This window comes from Periplaneta americana, chromosome 4 (genome assembly GCF_040183065.1).
Source record: "Periplaneta americana isolate PAMFEO1 chromosome 4, P.americana_PAMFEO1_priV1, whole genome shotgun sequence".
Classification (NCBI taxonomy): domain Eukaryota; kingdom Metazoa; phylum Arthropoda; class Insecta; order Blattodea; family Blattidae; genus Periplaneta; species Periplaneta americana.
Window position 1 is genome coordinate 56600245 of NC_091120.1, and position 21833 is coordinate 56622077.

Here is a 21833-nt window from a genome sequence, read left to right on the forward strand (position 1 = left end):
GGCAACGACCTGAGGAAAGAAAAACGTTCAGGTGAATTTCAATGTTGTGAAGGTCGTAACTCGGAAATAAAGCATTTCCGGACACATGTTGTAATGAACTATTTTGATTGTTTACATGTGGGAAATACATACCTGAAATTATGCCCCGTATTTGGAAACACCCTGTATACACACAATACTGATTTTCCCAGCTACATGACACAAAATATGACTCTCTATAGGAAAAAAAACATGAGGTTTAGTCAACCATTCACTTTTTGTGGCATGTTCCCAAATGGGAACAATGGTCCCATGCGTTAGTCTTTTATGTTTTGTGTTACATTGGTGAACGATGTACATGTAATGGAACAGAACACTTTACACATTTCATTCTACTGTTCTTCTTACACACTCTGCATTGCCCCTGCTTATCTGCTTGAAGAATATCACGACCAAAATTTTGCTTGGGGTGAAACGGAGTCTTCCAGTAGGACCTGATCTTGGAGAAATCGGAGTTGAATCAAACAATCCGCTAACTACTCTTCTCGTGAAAGTCCATAAATTCATTCTAGATTCTGATGAGGGTGTTAGTGTAATGTAAAGGCACCAAGCAGCAATTTTCAACATTGAGATACAGTTGATCAAAATTGGCCAGTACCATTTTTTGACGTTATTACTGGTCTGTATTGAGAAATGAAGCGATCTAATAGGTCAACGCCTCCCATGTGTTGATTGTATGACCTTATCATTGCTGGCTGAGGGACTAGATACGTTTCTTCTGACTCTGGCTGAATCTCTTTGTCTGATGTGTGGGATGTACTGTGTCATATTTGAAGCCACACAAACAATTTTATTATATTATTGAGAAAATTGCGAAGTAATTCGAATGGCTGTAACCCCGCTAATTGTGGAACATTTTCTCTAAATTCTTTAGGGTACCAGAAGGTAACGTGTTATCAAAATTTTCAGATTTTCTCCAATTTGGCATTTCTGTATTTTGATTTACTTTATTTTTAGCAACTGCAGCATTATCAGGGTTTCTTTGAATTTTAAATGGGGGGTTTTCAGACATGAGCGTAGATTTTTCAGTACGTGCAGCATTATCAGAATTTCTTTGAATTTCACCTGGGAGTTCTTCAGGCATGAGTATAGATTTTTCAGCAACTGCAGCATTATCAGATTTCTTTGAATTTTACATGGGAATACTTCAGGCATGAGCATAGATTTTTCAGCAGCTGCAGCATTATCAGGATTACTTTGAATTTTACATGGGGGTTCTTCAGGCATGAGCGTAGATTTTTCAGCACCTGGAGCATTATCAAAATTTCTTTGAATTTTACATGGGAGTTCTTCAGGCATGAGCGTAGATTTTTCAGCAACTGCAGCATTATCAGAGTTTCTTTGAATTTTACATGGGGGTTCTTCACGTATGAGCGTAGATTTTTCAGCAGTGTTACTTGTATGTAGTTCTAGATGCCCACAGACGTCTATTGGCAGTCCAGAAGAATTATTGGCAGAATTGTCATCATTTCCAGCCTCCTCATGTGTGACATTTTCATCACCACCTTCAGCGAGCAATATCATAACATCAATTACCGTATCCGTATCAAATTCGTTAATTTCTATCATATGCACGGCCTCTTCCACTGTGATAAATTGTTTATAAGACATCTGAAATATCCAATAACAATTCTATATTCACTAATATTAAATTTGCAAGCTCTTTTGCTTCCTAAAACTATTTATAATATGAAATTTATTGTAAATGTTTATAACAGACACCTTACGTAAGTTTGCTTATGCATGTTCCCATTGTTCCCATTTGGGAACATGCATTTTGGATCGCCTATAAATAAACTTAATTGTAGAAAATTGTTAATATGCAAACACAGGCATGTTCTATGTAGTATGCATAATCAATTTATATTAAATAATAAAAAAAATGAATGATTACACTTACAGTCATAGAAGAAAATACACAGCACTGCAGCTAACACGAAAATATCGCTACTTCTGCTCGTAATAAAACGGAAATCATTTACATTGAACCCCAACAATGGACTAAAACTTTTAATTTGAACGTTTAGTAACAATGTGAAACGGCCGGAAGAAGCATTTCACATTTATATTATTTTTAAATAATATTTTTCTCAGTGTTCCCATTCGGGAACAATGGTATCAAACGGGTTAATTTCCGAGAACATGAAAACAAACATACCGCTCGTGTATCGTACATTACTTTGTGCGAATATCGTTTATTACATACCTGAAAGAGGAATTTCTAATTAGTTGCAATGAAATCTCCATCTTGGTTTCTGTTCAATGCCGGCAACTTTGGAAAACAAATATATCTTCAACATTGTTCCTATAAAATGTTTTCTGTGTTTACTATACTCCAGCAGGCCGTGATATAAGTCTGTCTTCCCCCCCCCCCCCAGTCTATGATGAGTCTGAAATCTTGTTGATTTGTTCACGGTTTCCTTACTGTTACTTGCATTACAAATGCAGTAACTTTTGTGGTGTTGTAGAGTTTACTTAATTTTTGCAAATATTTAAAAATAATAATTAACAGTGCAATTTAGCTCAAATTGCAGTGGTAAGTTTCCAATTTATAATTATTACTATATTGAACGTCTTTAAAAATAATATGTTAAAAGCCTAAAGCAGTAAAATGAAAATGACGCTTAAGCGGTAAGAATAGGGAAATTGTTATGTGTGTTACGTTGGGAATACTGAATGTGGTATTTCACACTTACCGCGTATTGGTTTTGTGCGGAAAGCAAGCAAATACGCACGATCTCGCACAAAAGCAAGTACCTTACAATAATAATACCGGACAGCTAGCAGTTTTGCGTGCGAACGACGCTGGTGCTGGTACCTACCTGCCGGTGTGGAGATACTCGCGAAACAAGCTGTAATCAACTGCAATGTATATTTTTGCTGGGCTAGTTAATAGTTTTATTAATTAGTGCTGTGTTAAAATGTCAGGGTGTATGTGTGCTGTTTATAATTGTGACAATTGCAGCATTACAAATTGCTCCAAATCGTACTTTCGATTTCCGACAGTTCATAAAACGCGAGTCAACAAAATTCGTTATTAGGCCTAATGCCTTTGTCTCTGTGTTGATAGAACAATACAAATTAGCTTTTTTATTTAGGCCTAATAGGTGAATAGAAGTTAAAATATATTGGAAATTTTAAAGTTTTAGCAAATTAAGTTTTATTGTTGTCTACATGCCTTTACTAATAATTATTACAAGCATCAGAATACTACAATTTTTATTTTTGCAGTTGTCAGCAATGGGTAGGCCTATAGAAAGCATTATTTTAAATTCATTCCTAATGTCAGAACTGATTTTGTCTCAATAAAGCAAAGAAAAGATATGTAACAATTAATAATTACAGAAAGTTATATGAAGTATGCAATATTCTCATAATATGCAGCTCTGATATAAGGTAATAATTTTACATTAAATACTATTCAACATTTCTTAAGTGTTTCATATATCATTCCACATTAGTAACTCACATTTTAAACAATAGTCCGAATCCCGCTATGTTAATATTTGTATATGTGGACGTAATTCCATCCCCCTCCGCTAGATGTCAGGTCCGCGATATTTCGCACTCACGCCAATGCTACTAGTATACAGCTGTCCGGTATTATTATAGTAAGGTATTTGGTAAAAGTAGCAGAAGCAGAACGCGTGTACAACAATGAACGAAATTAAATTATTTTAAAAAATGCGTGTCAAAATTTATTGCTGACTAAATAACATTGTCAATCAAATTTATTTTATAATTAAGACATAAGTATCCGAGCACATTTAGGAAAACTTATTCTTACACTGTTGCTCTCGAGAGAAAAAACGTTTATGACCCATTATTACTACGTATATCAAGATATAATAAGTACATAAGACATGACATTGCATTTTTAAAGAAAGAAGTAGCCTACATGTCGTTGTTGAACGCCTTCACTGGCAGTAATAGTGCAGGATAACCGAAGTTTTGTCCAGTTGCACATTATTACAGATATTTAAAATAATAATAATAATAATAATAATAATAATAATAATAATAATAATAATTTTCAGAAAAAGAATAGTAATAGTAATATTAGTTCAAGAGCCGCAATAAATGTCTTTGAGAGCCGCATGCGGTTAGCTAGCCACGTAATGAGTACCATTGACCTATATATATATATTATAAATCAAAATCTAATTTAATATATATAATATATATATATATATGTATAATTTGAACTAGTAATGGAAATTACAGGAAAACGGCTGAACGGATTTTAATAAATGGCCCCTCATTTTGAAGCCTGGAACCCAAAGTTTTTCGGAAAAATAGTAGTTTTCAGTGAAATGTCAATTTTCCTACATAATTGTCCCATTTTCCAAAATCCATCTGTCGTCAGTTTTGAGAACTAGCTAATTGCATTCAGCAGAAGCGAAGCGAGCATCAAGTCAGCCGTGTTGCATTTCAGAATAAAACAAAACACACACTACAGTAAACAATATTACACGAAGGCCATGATCTGCAAGAATGCTGACATATTTAGAGCTCGAATTAAATTGGTTATTAAAAACTTAACTTAATAAAAATAATTTACAGGTTCGATTCTGTGTTGTGTAATTTTCTGGGTACAGCTGTGTATTGGATATTAAAAACTACAAAACTAGAGGTGGTTTGATGACATTATTACTATTAGAAATGAAATATTATTGTAGTTAATGCCGTGACGTGACTATTTTTCATTAATTATACATATTAATGCTATATTGATGATATGAAAGTGAAACGTTTTGGGGTTATATAAGTAAATGTACAGAATTAACTTAAATTAGATTTTGATTTCTATATTTTACTGAGTGGCGGCTATATAGTATATATATATATATATATATATATATATATATATATATATATATATATAGTGTATGTTCCTGAAAGCTATAAAACTTACGTAAGATAATAATATTATTAAAAATCAAATATTTTTATAGTTATTAATCAAGTGGGGTTGGGTCTTTTTCATATATTTAATGGCGGTGTGGTGTAGATATTAATATGCGTGGTTCTCTTCAGTATTGGCTCGAGAGAGAGTATCTTTCATTATTATGGAAGCAAATAACTTTCAGAATGTCTGATATTCTTCATTGAAAAGAAATCTGAAAAATGTTTATTTGAACGTCTAATGAACTTAGTTTGCAACATTTGCTGCACAAGCTACTAGTAGAATATAATTAGGTCTGAATTAAGCCGCATATGTCCATCGCACTGCTACAGAAACAATTTGAAGTAAGAAAAATTGTAATAGTCAACTTCACTTCCCTGTGGCAGGAAAAGTCGTCGTTATATACAAAAGAGCCCCTTTTAGAACCTGCTCTAAAAGGGAATCAAACACACCACGGGGTGTCTTTACACTATTACAACACGCATATAACGAACCCACATACACACAGAAACAAAAGAGAAAATAAAATAAAAATCAACAAGACCGACACAAAAGAAAACAAAATCGCAAAAGAGGAAGAAACAACGATGTATTTCCAGTTGAGGACGCCCAGCGTCGTGACGACAAGGACGATGACTTCTCTCTTCCTCCGTGGAATCAGTGCCACGTTACATAGGGTAGAGGGGAGGAGGGTGGATTGAAGCTTCAGTGATTTTTAAACCAGCACCAAATGCAATTTGCTTCATCCCCCTTCCTTGTCGCTTGCTGATGCATTCTGCGAGAATACCAAAGATTGGCTGAGGTACACACAGAGACGTGTGGTGCAGACAGTTTCTTGCTCGCAATGTTTATTCTTCCTGATTCCAAGAGAGCAAGATACAGCGTCTTGCGGGAGCAGTTCTTATTGAAATAACAACAAAATCAGATGTCATTGGGTCAGCATTTTATGGTGGAGTATAAGACAGCATATTATATTTCAAGTAAACAATGTCCGTTTATAATAATAAAGAAAGAAGTTGCTGTTGTTGTATAACCTAAAGATACACAGAATCGAAGTGGAAACTCAGAATTGTTTTATAACATTGAGGGTAAATAAAAATAATTTTCTTTTTTGATTATTTACTTTTCTGTTCTCCGTGGTATAGTGATAATCAGGCTTCGAGACTTCGGACCCAATAGAGCAGTTCAGTGGGAAATCCGCATAACGGCGTACTGAGTATAGTGGTAAAGCGTACAGTGGGTGGGGGTACTGTAGAATGGATGCCAACAAATACGCAAAGGAAAACGCTCTGGATTTGAAGGTTCTGACGAATAATTTGGTTTTCATACAAACTGTGTCTGAAACTATTACACGGTTAGAAAAGTCAGAACAAGAGATGCCGAAGCTCTCAAGTTAATTTAGAAAATGATGCAGAGAATTAATGAGACATGAAGTACACTGGTTACTGAACGTGTAAAACAGAAGTGGAAATCAATATTATGTAAAAATAACGGATATGGAACATTGTGTAACATAAACAGAAAATTAGTGGACATAGAGTCACCCGAGAATAAAGGACTGTCTCTTAGAGACTGCAATGATGTTAGGTTTTTTCGTTTTGCTCCTATCACGTCATGCGACGTAGAGCGCAGCTTTCTACAGTACAAACTTTGGCAGAAAACCGAAAAAGATTTACGTTTGAGATACTGAGAATGTATCTTGTAGTACATTGCACTTCGGTACTGTAACTGCACTTCCTAAAGACGACCAATAGGATAAATGAAAAAATTAAAATTGCTACATGCTTATTTCCACCATTAACACTGTGTATAATTAAACACAAATGCTTATAAAAGACAGGAGAATAAATGCTTTTCACATTCTTTTGACATTATCATTGTGTAATGTATATTTACTTTCAGAATATACATATATGTGTTTCCCCATACTACCGTACTCTACTCTAAATAGCAACGTTGTTACCTCAACACATCTCTATCTACCTGCAGCGAGTCAACAACATATAGTGCATGCACAGTAAACTTATTGTATCGGGTCCAAAGTCTCGAAACCTGGTGATAATCATGCTAACCGTTAGGGCAGTTTCACACACAACTGTTTTGTCTGTACGGAAAAAATTCGTACGGTTTTATTCCGTAGATTGTTTGTAGTGGAACACGGAAATGCATGCTAGGTTTCAGACGTATCGCCATAAGCAACCACTGCACAGTACGGCACTGCGCCGTCACAGTGAAACTAGTGGCTTACGTGACTTCATAATATATGCTTTGAACAGTGTTGCCAACCCTACGATACGATCTGGATCGTACATGTGCGATAACTTGGTATCATGTACAATCGTACGATCCAACCCACAGATATACGCAAAATGTACGTTTCTTTCGGGAAAGAAGGGAAAACATTTGAAAAAGAGGGGATTAAGAAAATTCGTTATTTACATTTGAAAGGTTATACAGAGTGGAAGGTAACATTTTACAATCCTTCACACACATAACAGATCATGTTATTTGGAAACGTTTTGTCAAATAATATTTTTTTTTCATACGACCAATAGTTTTTGTAATATTTCGAGAAAACGAATGTTGCAATATTACAACGTTGTAGACAGTAGCAGTGTTTACTTCACGAGATCACTGCACTCCAGCGTACTGAATGCCCTCTAATCATCTACTTGGCAGAGGTTTTGAGAGGATGTACACACATACTGTTTTGTAAACAAAAAACATCTGTTGAGAATGCAGTCAAATCAAAATTTATGTAATCGTAACATGTTAATGACACGAACTATGTTATTCGTTATCTATGATGAAACGTTCGTTATTGTATCGTTTCAGCACTAAATTTAGTACGAATAAACACGTAGTTTCCGTTACATTTTAAGGCAATTTCATCAATAATACAGTAGAATGAAAAATTATCCATAAAACAAAATTAATCCTTTAAATATAGTATTATTTTACGTCGAGGATCACACAGTTGATGCCACTCCAACTCAATGACAATACAATGTTTGGAAGAAATACACAACTTTGAAACTAAATGAAAATGATACACATTAATGTGGGATACACTGTTAAATTTTGTACACTATTCTCTACAGTGTCTTTTAAAGATATTATTCAAAGTGTCCAGTAGTTGCGTGTCTACAACTTTCACACTCCTGATCCAGCTATCTGTCACGGTATAGCCTAAGTGAGCAGCTGCAGCGGAATTGTGACCAGTTTCGCCATAAATTAATGACATGTCCAGATACTCACGATTAGAAAACTGTGGCATCTCGTTGTGTTTCGACTGCTTCGAACTGCACGTAGCCTGCAACTAATGTAAGCATATCGTCCGCTCTGTACACCTAGCTCGGCCACATGGTTTGCGCACTTCAAAAACAGTGTTGCCAGCGTGTCACAGTCCTGTTTTCATGCAATGTGTACACGACTATTAACGCGATTTTTTCGAAATCTGTATTATTTTCCATGCAAATACTACTGTAACATGGCCATACATAGCTTACTCTCTCATCCTACATGAGATAAAATCCAATTTTGAGCAGTTTCATGAAAAACTTAATCATAATTTCAAGTTACAAAAGACCATTTTTTTCGAAATCCGCCCTTCTGGGAACAAAATATTATTATACTTTTTTGTTTGTCATAATTCGAGATATATCCCAGAAGGATTGTAAAAGGTTACCTTCCACCCTGTATACTGTATACATTTCTGCAATATTCCACTTATGAAATTAAAGTAGCTTCTGCATGTAGCGCTTCTGCGTTACACGTTCTGTATAGTCGATTTGTGCAACACCGATTTCTATAAACAATGCCATCATATGTGTCTCCAGGTTCATGCGGCAGTCTGATTTCCGTAGACTAGGCATACACATTATTGTAGTGACGCATTAAAAATTTCATTACTTGTGGCTACTCAAAAATGATGCAAACAATGATTCCTCCATTTATTCCCAAACATCTCAGAGAAATGATCTCTCCAAACCTCATAATAGACTAAACATTAATTAATTCCTGTTGTTACATAAGCATATAGTAAGTTGAATATAATTGTGCACCAATATACTTGGATTAAATCCCAAATCTCTCCGGAGTGCATATGAAGGGAAGGCATATTCACTGTTGATAGTGATTCGTCCGTCGGACAGGGACGTTAAGCCTGGCGGCCCCCTTGGTGCTTTTGACAGGACTAGGCTACGTGCCGGCACCGGATTTTTCCTTCTCCCTTCCTCATCTTCATCTTCATCCTCACCCATTCCCTACACTACACTTACACGAACACTTAACATACACTCACCCTAGTACACGACATAACTCTTCACATCTACATCTCATGCATAATGTGGCCCGCCGAAGTGGTGTGCAATTTGAAAATGGATCACAGTCCTGCCATCTATCCACAATATGCGGAACCCGAATCACGCAGGTGAAGTGGGTAGACATTAGACACACACATATTATTCGTAAAAGTATAGTCCTTGGAATTTCAAACATTGGTAAGCAAAGTTAAAACGATTTCCTCCATTCATTTCTAACTGAAACAAATAATCTTCATTAGGAGTAGCATCTGCTCCTGAAAATTAACTTCCTTTTATCTTTTGTTTAAATCGAAGGAACTCATTTTCTTAATTTCGTTGTAGGCCTATAGGTACTCTTTCATTGTTTAAGAAAAACTGGAGACATGAACATGAAGTAAACTTTCAACTTAAAGAAGTACATAAAACAAGCGATCAAAGAGTTCAGATTTATCAACAGTAATCTCACTAGAGATTTTGATTTATCTAGAGAAAATCAAAACTCGAGTGGGATTTAATAGACTATTACACGATTAGGAGAAAGTATATAAGATTAGACTCTGATAAAATAAAATATTAATTGACTTACTAAAATTCTGTTTCACTAATGTTAGCTTTGTCAAAACATCTGAACTGAGCCGCCATTTTCAGTTTACTATCTATACGATAAACAAGTGACGATCACAAAGCATGTTTTATAGTACCGTAAAGAATTTGCAGTTTGAAATGTTGGCAAACAAAGAAACAAATACTAGAAAAGTGATAAAAACAAACAAATGCTAGGGAAGAGATAAAATTGTACCGATAAACAGCCATAATTGGTTGAAACTATAGTAAAAGTGTAATAGTCAATTTAAATTAATACACCTCATGAAGGAGACTTTATAGCGTTACAACAGTAGCCTACATCAATTGAAGAGTGTGATCCCAAAATGCGTTCAGTCCATTTTTATGAAAGGACTGGGCTAATTCTTGTATCCACCATTCTATGGAATGAGCAAGTTTTTTAAGTTACATGAACAATAACTCAACCTTTTACACAAGGTTTGCAGTTTTCTTGGAAGAAAACATGCTTAAAATATAGGCCTAATAACAGAGAGGGCTCAAACATAATCATGTGTACATATAAATCATAAAAATGACCAAATGGACTGAGCAAATTCTGGCCATTTTTATGATTTATACATATATATGATTTTTTTAGACCTCTGTCATAAAATTTTAAGCTTTTCTTTTCAAAATAACGCCAATCCTTGCATAAAAGTTTGAGTTATTGTGCATGTCACTTGAAAACTCGCTCATTGTGTAGACCGGTGGATAAAATAACTAGGCCAGTAATTTCATAAAAATGGACTGAACGCATTTTGAGAACACACTCTACAATTGTAAAGATATAGTGTTCAATTTTTACATAATTTTGAGGAAAAATAACTGCTTTCTTTGAACGAACTGTACGTATATTTCTATTATGTAACCTACATTGTCTTTGTTAACACTTGAATCAGTTTTCATGATCTTGTAGGCCCTATCTAATTCCTTTCGAGCGTTTATTCCCTAGAGTAAGACAAATTATAAGATTATTTAAGAAGACTTTTAATCCATTCATATAAACTGTTTATAAAGTCATACTAAAACCAATCTGGACATACGGCATCCAACTGTGGGGAACTGCTAGCAACTGAAACATTGAAATACTGCAGAGATACTGTATCAGCCTAAAACTTTATGTTCCATTGTCACTGTACCATGGTATGTCCGTAATGATGTAATTCATCGTGAACTCAACATTTCAACTGTGAAAGAAGAAATCTCTAAATTCAATAAAAAATACCTGCACCGATTAAATCAACATCCCAATCATCATGCATTAAATTTTCTGGATAATAGTCAAAACAATAGGAAGACTTAAAAGGACCAATGCTCTTGACCTTCCATTCATTTTTAATACAGATATTTGAAACATTGTTATTTTTCTTTTGGAGTGTTGTCATGGGATAACATCTCCATTCATGTCATATTCTTTTATAATATTTATTTTTTGTCTCTTGTAGACAGATTGTAAATGTGGCATGTGTTAAAAAATCATATAAACGAACTCTAATAAATTTTAGCATACAAATTTAACACTTTTTTCCACAAAATTAAAAAAAAATGCTCATAAATGCCTGGAAGCAAATAAACAAGTAATATACGCATTTATTCACTTAGCCTACGGAATATTTTAAACATTTTGTGTCCGTAAAGTGGAAAATGCTTGTCTTCTTTATTCAGTAAAATAAGACAAACATAATTATGCGTCAAAATACAACTAAATTTCTTGGTAATAAATATGTAAGTGAATAAAGAAACAAAAGTTTCACTATGCAGTTCAATAGATTAGTTTGCTTACTCACTCCAATCAATTTTTAATTAAGTAAAATCCAAACTTTTACCCCTGAGAGGGATTTAAACTCTTCAGTGAAAGACCTCGAATCAAAATCACTATTTTCGTAGAATAGGGTCATACACACCAATGTACACAGGATGACGATGTTTCGAGTGACATTCTAAAACTGCCATTAAGGACCTGCAAATAGGTTCAGTACTCCACTAATTCAGAAAACTGCAATGTATTTTACGTCCTCTCCCATTTTCCAGTTCTTCTCAATTTGTATGTTTTGAACAGCGATGTTTTTGCTATCCTCTCTTTTCAGTGGTTCATCTCAACAGATCCAGAGGGTGAAGTGAGCAAGGCAAATAAGGGTAGTTTGGTGATGTCGGTGGGGTGACGTGAGGGAGAGAACCCAACAGATGCAACCCCCCACTCGAAACCAATCAGGATCCGCGGGCATTGATTGCGTCATGCACAGCAGTAGAAGCCAGTCGAGCGTAAGTATAGTATAGCAGCCGACGCAATCCTCTTGGAGCAGTATAGATTGCCAGGCGGAAGGGTATTCGAGACCCTGCGCTACTTTTCGAGAGCCGTTTGTTTATTTATAGCCTAGAGCGTCCGGCTTTACTACATACTGTATATTGTTACCATCCTCGATATAAGAGTGAAATTGCTTATTTAGAAATAAGTTATTTCTGAATCAGTTCCTGAGTATAAAGGCAATGCGGGTGTCCCTTCGCGACAGATTGCCAGTAAACTCGATTTCATGTGCCACAAGTCATACAGGTGAAGCGTTGGAATCGACAAACCTTTGATAATAGCGGACATGCGTCCCAAAATGAAATGGACACAACTTTAATCATTAATAAAAACAGAGATAGTGTCTAGTAACTAGAGCTATAATAAAAAGCGTTTCCACTAGTTTTCTTATTTAAAGATCCCCTAGTTTTTGTAATAAAAAATCGTTTCCACTAATTTTCTTATTTAACGAGCCTCTGGTTTTTATAATATAAAAGCGTTTCCACTAGTTTTATTGTTTAAAGATCCTCTAGTTTTTGTAATAAAAAGCGTTTCCTATAGTTTTCTTATTTAAACATCCTCTGATTTTTGTAATAAAAAAGTGCTTCCATTTGTTTTCTTTAGTCGGCCTCGGTAGCGTAGTTGGTATAGCGCTGGCCTTCTATGCTCGAGGTTGCGGGTTCTATCCCGGCCCAGGTCTATGACATTTAAGCGTGTTTAAATGCGACAGGCTCTTGTCAGTAGATTTACTGGCATGTAAAAGAACTCCTGCGGAACAAAATTCCGGCACACCAGCGACGCTGATATCACCTCTGCAGTTACGAGCGTCGTTAAATTAACCATATATTTGTTTTTAGTTTTCTTATTTAAAGAACCTCTAGTTTTTTTGTAATAAAAGAGCGTTTTCACTAGTTTTTTTTATTTAAAGATCCTCTAGTTTTTATAATAAAAAGATCCTTTAGTTTTTTTAATAAAAAAGCGTTTCCACTAGTTTTCTTATTTAATGATCCTCTAGTTTTTTTAAATAAAAAAGCGTTTTCACATTTAGAGATCTATTTTTTTTATTAAAAAGCGTTTCCACTAACTTTCTGATTTAAAGATCCTCTAGTTTTCTAATAAAAAAACGTTTCCACTATTTTTTTTTATTTAAAGATTATCTAGTTTTTTTAATGAAAAAAACGTTCACAGTAATTTTGTTATTTAAAGATCCTCTATCTCTAGTGTTTATAATAAAAGCGTTTCCGCTAGTTTTCTTATTTAAAAATCCTCTAATTTTTGTAATAAAAAAGCGTTTCCACTAGTTTTCTTATTTAAAGATCCTCTAATTTTTTAATAAAAAAGCGTTTCCACTAGTTTTCTTATTTAAAGATCCTCTAGTTTTTTTAAATAAAAAAGCGTTTTCACATTTAGAGATCTAGCTTTTATAATTAAAAAGCGTTTCCACTAACTTTCTGATTTAAAGATCCTCTAGTCTTCAAATTAAAAAAGTTTCCACTATTTTTTTATTTAAAGATAATCTAGTTTTTTAATGAAAAAAACGTTTCCAGTAATTTTCTTATTTAAAGATCCTCTATCTCTAGTGTTTATAATAAAAGTGTTTCCACTAGTTTTCTTATTTAAAGATCCTCTAATTTTTTTTTAAATAAAAAAGCGTTTCCACTAGTTTTCTTATTTAAAGGTCCTCTAGTTTTTGTAATAAAAACTACTCAAACTACTGTACAAACTTTTGAATTGACACCCATATCCGTCGCGAGTGGGCTCGAAAAATCCATCAACGAGAAAGCCACCGGCGTAGTTCAGTCGACAAAGACGCTTGCCTGCCGATCCGGAGTTGCGCTCGGACGCAGGTTCGATCTTCGCTTGGGTTGATTACCTGGTTGGGATTTTTCCGAGGTTTTTCCCAACCATAAGGTGAATGTCAGGTAATCTATGGCGAATCCTCAGTCTCATCTCGTCAAATACCATCTCGCTATCACCCCTCCTATCGACGCTAAATAACCTAGTAGTTGATACAGCGTCGTTAAATACCTAGTAAAAAGAAGTGTGAGGAACGTGGATTGCCCGTTGTCGTGACATGTTTAATAGCGCATTTGAGGAACTTCACCAACTTTTCCCGAGCTATTACGTATTGCCTTATGAAATTAGGATTCGATATAAGATACATGAAAATGTTTTAAATAGGTCTACATATCGCACTTCAGTTAAGTCTTATGTTTTAATGAAATGAAACTTGTCAAGCAAGCGAAAATAAAAGAGCTATTTTAACTTAAATATTATTTCCACAGAAAAGGCATAGCCTCAGATCTCTTTTCAGCACTGTGTATTGTACTAGAAAATTCTGTTATTAGACCTACTAAAAAAAATAGCACCCACAGAAAAAAAAATCACATGAAACGTAAAAGAGTGGTTAGTAATAAAATAACTGTAAAAGTTTAATTTCATTGTTTGTATTTTTTGTCTTGTTGCCAGGACAAATACACTGCCGAGCAAAAAAAAAAAAAAAACGCAACACTTGAATAAATTGGCAATATCAAACTATAATACAAATTATAACATTACTGTGTGCTTCTATGGACCTGTTTGTATTAGGTTCGTTCCAACAAGCAGTTCATGGATCAGTTCATGTACGGTTCCTGTACCATCTTATGCGCATGCGCTAGTTGAGCATCTGCTATGGGATTGAAACTGGACTGGACGCTGTTGGAACGCTTTCGCGGATCGTTATGTACTAAATCCAGAGATGCTATAACTGTGATCATCTTTGCTAAGAACGGGATGCTTATTATTATTATCGTTTTGCAGTTAATTCTAATTGCAGAAAATAGAATTTCGATCATTTTCTATAAAAAGATGACAAAAAATATGGAAGGCAAGAATTCCTTTAATTCAATGTCGTGTACTGGGGGACTCTCATGTAAAAAAAGTTATTTTTTTTTTTAATTATTAATGTATGTACGTTATTTATTATACTTTTAATCAAATCTGCATCTTGAAATTGTAATTAACTATTTCAATACCCAAATAATTTCCATTCCCTTTCTTTTTGGCGAAAATTTAAATTAAATCTCTAGTTTTATTATTCGTCTGCACTGTCACTTTTCATCTTTAACCTCATTGATGTGAACAGTCGATCATGTCTTTCTTCAGTATCCAGAAGACGTTGGTGAGCTTATGCGCATGCGCGTCTCTCGTACTCTTCCGTACATGCCTCAAACCACGGACTATTTCTGACCGTTCCGAACCCGTGTCAAAAGCTTATTGGAACGCCCGACTACAGTACATGTTTCCGGTTCAGGACTGGTTCGGATTGTGTTGGAAAGCTTTTTCTGTACTGCGCATGCTCACGGTGGTTACGGACGGTTCCTGACTGCTGTTGGAACGAACCTATTAGGCAAGTATTAATTCATGTTTTGGGAAGGAAAGTATACTCATTGGGTGGTTTGTGACACCCTCTTTGCCACTTCCAGTCCCTTACTCTATATTTATTCCTGTGCCATTAAAATTTACAACCCTACACACAAGCAGCCAAAACAAAGCTACAACACTATTATTTTCTTTTTATGTTTATAATGGAATTCTGTGATACTGAACTCAGTTTTAAACAATATTTACGAAAGTTAAGATGCCGTTAAGCCCCGAGAACGCCACTAGAGTAGCCGCGTTGGTAGAGGATGACAACAGCTTAAGTTATGTGACTCAGGTGTTGCATACATGACGCCATAGCTCTTGAAGGGTATCTGGACCATGATGACGGACATTCCTTCCCAAAATGTCCCACAGATGATCAATTGGGTTAAGATAAGGACTGAGTGATGGCCATTGCATGAGTTGAATCCCTACTTCATTGAAGTACTGGAGGACATATCGCGCCACACGAGGACGTGTAGGCCTATTGTCTTGCAAGAGCACGAAATTGTCACCAATAAATGATGCAAAAGGAAGAATATGTTGCCCAAGGATTTCTTTCATGTAGCGATGGGCAGTAAGAAACACACCCTCCATTCAAGATCCATTCGTAGAATAAAACTGATGCCTGCTCACACCATCACTGTACGACTATGAAATGCTGTCCCTGATGAAAATTTGCATAGAGAATACCTTTCTCCAGCCCTCCACACTCTTTCTCTTCCATCTGGGGATCTGAGGCAGAATCGGGACTCATCTGAGAACAAAACTGTTCTCCACTATTTCTCAGCCCATTCCTGATCTTCCTTTGCAAACTGTAAGCGAGTTTGACGATGTCGTCTTGTAAGTTCTGAGCCAGGAGCAGGTCTTCTGGAGATCAGGCCAGCATCATGTACCCTCCTCCTCACAGTCCACTCACTGACATTCACACCTCGTACTTTTTCCAATCGATTTCTGGCTTAGACTACAGTGTTGTGGCAGTTACGCAGCACTTGAAGGCGCAAGAACTGGTCATCTATTGCAAGAAGTTAATCTTTTCTTACCATATCTCGATCTTCGAGAATATGAACGAAGTTCCCTGTACCTCTGCACTGTACGTGAAACTGTCGACGGAGTTGTATGCAACACCTGAGCCACATAACGTAAGATGCTGCCATCCTCTACCACGCCACTGCTCTAGCAGCTTTCATGGGTTTTAAAGGCTTCTTACCGCTCTTAAACGTTGTTTAAAACTGAGTTCAATATCACAGAATTCCATTATAAGCAAAAAAAGATAACAAAAATGTTGTAAATTTGTTTTAGCTGCTTGTGTTTAGGATTGTAAATTTTTAATGTCACAGCAATAAATATAGACTAAGGGACAGGAAGTGGCAAAGATGGTGTCACAAACCACCCAATGGGTAAACTTTTCTTCCCAAAACATGAATTAACACTTGCCTAACACAAAGAGGTCCATAGAAGCACACAGTAATGTTATAATTTGTATTATGATGTGATCTTTCAAATTTATTCAAGTGTTGCGTTTTTTTTTTCTCGGCAGTGTATATTAACGTCAGAATTAGTAAATTAATACATAATCCTTTGTAAGAAAAAAATAATAATGTTCCTTATTATAGAAAATATCACGTTATATGAGCATAAATGTGGTCTCTTGAGGAAAAAAATCAGAAACAAAATGAAAATAGTTGAAATGAATTAGTATATGAAGAGCTGTTTACGATTAACCTAAGACACAAGATACGTAATGATCAGATTTGGAACATTAGCTACACACAAACTAGTTTGTAATTGAACCTTTCGTGTCTATGTTAGAAATGCCGAACTTTAATCGAAAAATTATTCTAGACTAACTGATCTTCGACTCTGTTGTACTTCCCAGTCAGAGCCAACGACTGAAGAACGTAGGCTAATTTTTTTCCTGTTTAAAATTAATATGCCTAATATACAAAAACACAAACTTCAAAAACCGTAAAAAAGTGAAAAAACAATATAATCTTATTACATATACAGTAACTTTTAAATGTCATCTCATTACAGTTCTGATAACACATAGCCTATATTAACTATGATATAAACATTATCGTACAAACAACAAATTATGATAAATATATTTACTCACCAACAGTAGTTAAGTCCACTGAAATGGTCTATTGGAGTTACCGGTGCTTCCTTTCGTTTTCATAAGTGATGCGTTTCTGTAAATCATATGGCATAATATTTATTTATTTGTCTAATGGCTAGTACATGATATTTACTGAGCGAAAAACAAGAAAGTGGTGAACAAAACTACGGATTAAGTAATTAAAAACATTCGGGCTCTGGCTTCCCAGTAGCGGTCGATTTCCTTATGGCATAATATAATTTTAATTAAAAATCGCTAATAACACTTTATTACCTTGTGTGCTTGTCAATGTTCGTCATAAAAACTCTAACAAAGCTAGTTCACAGTAGTTGAGAGCTACATAACCTTTAAAAACATGCTCTCATTACGGCTCTGTCTTCACTGCTTTCCCTTTGGTGAGGTTTTCGTCACATTATAATAGTTTTCGTTTTACGAAAGTTATTTCTGCTACAACAAACGATTACGAAAACCACAAAGTTTATTCGCTACACGAAAATATTGTTTGAATTTCACCAATACTAAGTCTTCAAATATTATGATACGTCCACGGCTCTTAGGCCTACGCGGGAAACTAAGTTATTACTATTAGTTACTATTGTAAACATTGGAGAAGATAGAAAAAGATATAAAACGAAACTAATATTTCACAAATTCAGAAAGGGAACGAGGAGAATAACGAATGCGAAAGTTATGGTACCATTGGACGAATTCGTAATTAGTCTAAGGCAGCGGTCATCAGCATAGTGCACTCTCGAGCTAGCGTCTCTTGCCCGCGGATAAGAGAGGCAATAGCGTGCATCCGTGGCTACTGGCGGGTATGCTTTCTACCTCTCCTTTCTGCACGATGGTGCATATCCGATACACTGCTTACCCTTTACCCATTTCAGCGTGTACTGATGACCACTGGTAGAAGGTACCAGACGTCCTCGTTTTCCAGGAAAAAACACACACAAGACTGCAACCTCATTCAAGAAATTAAATTACAACATCGCATACAGAACAAATAATACTCTACAAAAACATCTCAACACAAACAAACAAACAAACAAATACAACCACACAGGCGTATACAAACTCAAATGTAACACCTGCAACAACTTATATATAGGACAGGCAGGCAGATCATTTCAAACACGTTACAAAGAACACATCACAGCCATAACAAATTACAAAACACTTCCACATATGCAGACCACATCACAAATGCTAACCACACCCACAGAGACATCAACACAGACATGGAAATTCTACACATCCAACCAAAAAGCCAGAAACTAAACACACTAGAACACGAAATATACAGACACACAAAAACACATCCAAATGAAATTCTCAACACACAACTCAATTTCAGAACACACACACTGTTTGACTCCACATTACACTACACAAACACACCCCACAGGAAACAAAACAAAAGGCGACAAGACCAGCAACAACCAGTTCTGAAGAAGGCCAATAACAGGCCGAAACATGTTAACCAGGTACGGTAAAATCTAACACGAGAAAGACATATAATACATATTCCGAAGTTATATAGTGTTTAAAGTTGTGTAATCAAGATGTAAAATAAATAAAGAATAATTAAATAAAAAGTAAAAAAGTAAATAACTAAATAAGCAAATCAATAAGAAGGTAAGTAAATAATAAATAAATAAATTATTATTAAATAAAAAATAAATAAATAAAAAATATGAAAGCAACGAAAGTAAACTTCAGGGAACAAAATTATTTTCTGGGCACAAAAACAGGAAAATTCATTCTCTGCGGACAGTAGCTGAAAATGTAGGACTGTTCCGAAAATATGTGACGTCAATCAATCTACTCGTATATTACATAATCTTCGGACTGTAAAGAGATGGTATCACTACCACCACCCTACCAAGATTGCCACAATCACCATCATTGGTAATAATAGAAGAATAGCAATAATAATAATAATAATAATAGCAGTAGGGATTAGTAACAATACTAACGTACAGAATTTCAACTTCTTATTATATGAGTGTAAATATTAAAATTAAAATTAAATAGTATTAATTTGCTTCAGTTATTCCAGAAATTTTCCTGTCTTAATGATTTTTAGTTCTTGAACCCATTTACATAACCCATCCAATCATAATAGCGCTGAAAATAATTTGACATGTATGTTACTACAGTATAATTTTTTTGTCCAATTGCAGGGCCGTTAACTCGCAGTTATTCGCCACGACTATACAAATGTGTTCATTGATGTTGCTGGTGCCAAGAAGCATAGACTACTTAGTTCGTCTGAGACTATCCAGAGTACATCATAGACAATGGATCTACATTCCACTGGTAATGAATGATGATGATAATGGAGAACTGTTGGCATCTCAACAAGAGTACCTGGAGAAAACCCTGTGTTGTTTATTTTGACAGTAGGTTTGCCCAAAACAAGTTATAAGTAATTGATTAACTAGCGGTCTTACTCGTGTTAATTATATAAGTTTGTGCGGCTTACAGCTGTTTCGGTGCTTCATCACACCATTCTCAGAGCCTACTAGATCTCGGCGTCATCTCGAACTTCTCTGCCTGTTATGTGGGTGCGTTTGATTGTTGAAAGGTGTTGAAAAGTGGAGTCAAATAGTGTGTGTGTACTGAAATTGATCTGTGTGTTGAGAATTAGTTCGGGGTGTGTTTTAGTGTGTTTGTATATTTCGTATTGTTCTAGTGTGTTGAGTAGGGATTAGTAACAATACTAACATACAGAATTTCATCTTATTATATGAGTGTAAAAATTAAAATTAAAATTAAATAGTGTTAATTTGCTTCAGTTATTCCAGAAATTTTCTCAACACATTAGAACAATACCGGTACGAAATATACAAACACACTAAAACACACCCCAATCAAATTCTCAACACACAGATCAATTTCAGTACACACACACTATTTGACTCCACTTTTCAACACCTTTCAACAATCAAACGCACCCACATAACAGGCAGAGAAGTTCGAGATGATGCCGAGATCTAGTAGGCTCTGAGGATGGTAGGATGAAGCACCGAAACAGCTGTAAGCCGCACAAACTTACATAATTAACACGAGTAAGTCCGCTAGTTAATCAATTACTTATATTCAAGTGTTAAAAGTAGTGTACGCAAGATTCAAAATGGATTAACAAGTTATAAATTCAGGATGGATCAATTGGAATTTGAACCCCACTTCCGCCGACTTATAAGCCCAGTGCACTAGCTCTGAGCCACTATGGTGGTTATTACTGTAATATATATTACAGTTGGAGCTTAATCTGAGACGATTCTATCCGACGCCGGGGTGTTATCCGGTGTGGCTTAGTGGATAAAGCATCAGCACGTAGAGCTGAAAACCCGGGTTCAAATCCCGGCGCCGGAGAGAATTTTTCTCCGTTCCATTACTCTTTCATCGTATTACTGTAATGTAAAAATAATCACTACAGCCCGGATTTCTATGCATTATCAAATCTTAAAAATTCATGCATTCTTGCACTGTCATTTATGACAAAACATGCATAAGGAAGTAAAAAAATATGCACTTTATTTTATTTTGAAACAACGTATTACCAGTACAACTAATTTCTCAGATTTTCTTCATTCAAACTCATGTATTTGTCTGAAGAAAGTTGTTGACGACAGAAAACTATCTTTCTATGTTACAAGTGAGAAGTGCATATATAACCAAAGAAATTTAGGAAAAAGTGAGGTCGAAATATGTCTTTTGCATTTCCCTCATAACCATAACCCCATCGGGAATCGAACCTGGACCTTTCGACTTTGAAATGTTACGGTACGTCTTAACTGCGATGCTATCGCACACCCCAAAATATAAAAATACTTATGTCTTTATTACAACAATCACAACAAAGTACATCACGGCCCATCTAAATTCATTTCCTTCAATCCATTTTGACACAAGATCTCTTCTTGCAGTTCTAAAAGAAGCTATAGCAACACTTCACAATTCGACACAAAAGTATACTAAATTGCAGTTTGCAAGGATGTTGCTTCTGTCTTCCTTTCTTTCAATATGGGAGTTGGAAATTCCATTATAACAAAGGGAAGGATTAGTGGAAAGTTCAAAGATTAGTTGTCAGGTATGATGCCACGAAACCATATTACCGGTAACTTTCTTTAATTTCTTCTCAATAGACAAATAACATGAAAATCA

General features: G+C 35.3%; 1 long non-coding RNA gene across 1 annotated transcript in view; it reads left to right on the forward strand.

Annotated features, from left to right (window-relative positions):
• The window catches only part of LOC138697820 (uncharacterized), a 174981-nt gene that overhangs the window by 151086 nt on the left and 2062 nt on the right, over positions 1 to 21833 (forward strand). The window contains exons 3-4 of the long non-coding RNA XR_011331619.1: positions 11940 to 12114; positions 19847 to 19982. This is a non-coding gene — a long non-coding RNA (uncharacterized lncRNA). The remainder of the gene's footprint in view (positions 1 to 11939; positions 12115 to 19846; positions 19983 to 21833) is intronic.